Below are 3,533 nucleotides of genomic sequence, written 5' to 3'. Positions count from 1 at the left end.
CGGCCTCCAGTTGATCGATAAGGAGTTCTTTGGCCTTCCAGAGGAGATGAGAGGCAGAGAGGAGACGTCTCCGGAATCGGAACAAATGGCGTGCTGACCGTTCGACCGTGCGTCACCATATACCTGAGGGCACCAGAGACGACCGAGTTACGGCATTCCTCGATGTCGATGGAACCCTAAATGACATCTATATATGTTAGGGGTGCCTCGACGTCGATGGAACCCTGTATGACATATATTTTGGGTAGGGGTGCCCGATATCTTTACAAAGCCACTTAATGAGAAAGTGTTGGTAAAGGATTTATTAATCTCAAGCATGTATATACCGACAGACAAGCTGAGGTGGAGCAGTGCGAGTTGTTTTTTTAGAACTTGGTTGTGGCATCCTGTTGTAAAATATTTAGTTAGGTTGACGGAAAAAACAATAATCACTACTGGAAACAGATAATTTGCAATGTGCCTTGTCTTTGCCGTCTCCTGGCTGACGGCAAAGAGCATCTTTGCTGCGAGCTGACAAAGAACAGACGACAAAGTATTGGTTGTTGGCAAATAGTATCTTTGCCAACAACCATTACTTTGCCGTCAGCCAGCAGACGACAGAGAAGGTGCACGAAGACGGCAAAGGATTGGTTGTTGGCAAAGAACCTATTTGCCATCAACCAGGCCTTTGTCGTCTCCCAGCGGACGACAAATAAGATGGAGGCAGACGACAAAGGGGACGGGCGGCACCAACCCTAACGGCCAGAACAAAACCCACCCCACCCACCCCTTTGTCGTCTGCCACCACTCCTTTATCGTTCGCCTGCAGACGGCAAAGGGGACGAGCCCCAAAATTGTAAGCTCTCTCCCACTCTCTCTCCCACCCGCCTCTCCCCCACGCCACACCCCCCTCGCCACCGCAGCCTAACGGCCGGATCTCTACTCCACCACTGCGCACCCCTCCTCCCCGCGACCCCCTCCTTCCCGCGACCCCCTCTCCTCCACCACCACGCTGCCCCTCCTCCACCACCGTGCCTCTCCTCCCCGCACACCCCACCATCCTCCTCTACGCCCTGCATCGGCGGCCCTGCCCCCTCCTCCACTACCGTCATGACTCCCTCCTCCACCACCGCATAGCCCCTCCCCGCACACCCCCTCCTCCTCTGGGCCTTGCGTCGGCCCCCACCCCGCCGCAACCGGCACCCTGCCCCGCCCCTGCCGCAGCCGGCGCCCTGCCCCCGCCCGACGCCCCTACCGGCGCCCTGCCCCCACCCGTGCCGCAGCCGGCGCCCTGCCCCTGCCCGACGCCCCTGCCGGCCCCGACGCCACACTGGCCAGGCCCCCACCTCCCCGACACCCACTGACCCGGACACCCACTGCCCCTGCAGGTGAGTTTTTTTTTCCTTTTTTGCTTTATTTCCTTTTCGTCAGTCTATTTGTTGTTGTTGTTGTTGTGGAGCAAAGGATGATGATGGTGAGAGGATGCTATCTTGTGACTCATCCCATGTGTGGCAGCACACTAGGTGTATTGGAATTAGTGATTTTGATTTATATCCCATCAGTCTTTTAGCATGGATTCAGTGACTTCCTTTGTCCTATGGCCACCAACATCTTCCAAAATAGAAGCTCAAAAGTAATTCCAAATGGCACTGAAATAAAGTGGATGTAGCGACCCGACTCAAGACGAGTCAAGCCTCTGGTGTTTCCGTACCATCCCAAGATCATGCTGGTACACACACAATACATAATGTATATATTCAAGAGTTCAATCACACAGCTTTATTAATCGAAATCTCATAAAGAGTACTTTATTACAATAAAGGACTACAGTAAAGTGGTTGAAGGCCATCTCTTGAGATATCTACGAAGACTAGCGAAAGCATCAGGTAGACGAGTCCAACCGACTCCAAGGGCATGTCGTTGAGCGTAGATCGTAGCCTCACTCCTGGTCGGAAAAGTACTCTGCAACATGATACGTTGCAGCCGTGTAGGTCAGCATATTGAATATGCCGGCAAGTCATCAAAGAGAGGAGTAAAATAATAATCAACTATCTCTACATGCATATTTGGCCGGTGGGGCTAAGTTTTGCATAAAGCCAGTTTTATCCTACAACAAGAGGGGTTGGAAGCAAAATATTACTACATAGTTTGTTGTTAACGAGATGGTTCCGCCAACCAATTCTCGTACCCGAATAGTTGTTAACACCCACATCATTATTTAGTTGTATCGAGAGTTCAGGGGAAATTCAACGCCTTCGGCTCAAGTTGTCCATGACCGTGGACACGGCTAATCGATTAGGTTCGAGTACTCTGCAGAGTTTTGCACACGTTCCCCACAAGATTTGATCGCCTCCGGGTTTGTCCTCGCACTTCAAGGTGTTTGAAGACCGGATGATCAAAACATGGTCTTTCAACGGGTCCCTCTGAATCCCTGTCGGTGCCCATCCATTCCTATCGTTCGTCTACATCTGCTAGCACCGCCTATCCAGAGTCGCCGCGTTGTCCAACCAAGCCAGAGCCCATAATGACTTGTGGCTGTGCAGGTAAGCCTTGAGTCTTGAAGTCTCCGTCCATCTCTTCGAGCCTGGGTGAAGCTTTCCGCAGGATGACATGGCCTCTCCAGCATCCCGGGCATCCACTGGGTTCTCCAGGGAGCCGATCAACCGTCCTTCACCCAGAGTTGCATTGCGTCTGAGGTCTTAAAAATCTTGTCTTAGTACGGTCTTGATTATTATATCAATCTCGCATCACTCGAGGTATACACTTAACCGATAACCCGTCTACTCAAGCATAGCATTTAGAAATTGTCGTCCCGGGGCCAAGTATCCGGGTTGTTGTGTTCCTACCACATGATACTACAACTTACACTAAAGTTTCCAAGTACCTAGGCAACATGCAAATGGGCAAAGAAGGGTGATCTACCATGCATCGAAAACATAGGAAAATAACATGATCAAAATGACTTGCCTTGATGATAGTTGTCTTGCTCGAGTGCTTCTAAGTAACACGCTTCGCACTCCGGATGATCTACCGATACAAACACAAAGCACACCATAAGCACTTCAATCAAGCCACAAGTAAAAAATAACATCACAAGTAAGGGTTTGCGAAAGCCTAAGTAAAAGAATTCAGCACGCGCGGTATGGCAGAAACTTGTTTCTGTTGCAAACACCAGTAAAAATACGTTAAAATTTTTGAAACTTCTACCACAGTAAGATTTAATCACTAGGAAGAAGTAGCAAAAAGAATCAACTCAAAATCATTTTTCAAACTCCTGGAATAGGCTGAACAAGGTTTAAACTAAATCTGCTCAAACTTATATTTGGAAATTTCATACATAGACAAATTATATGTTTTTCAAAACTACAGGAAATTTGTGAGCTACTGGAAAAAGAATCAATGTCATTGGACTTCAGGATGAGAAGTTGTGGCAAAACGAAATAGAAAGTTTCTGTTTTTGCAAACAGGCAGAAAATTACAAAGCTACTAGTGCTAAAAAGAGGGGTACACGTGGCCTGAGGCTATTGGCTGCGGGGGTGTTTGTTTCATGACTT

The sequence above is a fragment of the Hordeum vulgare genome, chromosome 7H, assembly GCF_904849725.1.
Source record: "Hordeum vulgare subsp. vulgare chromosome 7H, MorexV3_pseudomolecules_assembly, whole genome shotgun sequence".
NCBI lineage: Eukaryota > Viridiplantae > Streptophyta > Magnoliopsida > Poales > Poaceae > Hordeum > Hordeum vulgare.
The sequence above is the reverse complement of the archived record's forward strand: the minus strand, read 5'-3'. Positions refer to the sequence as shown.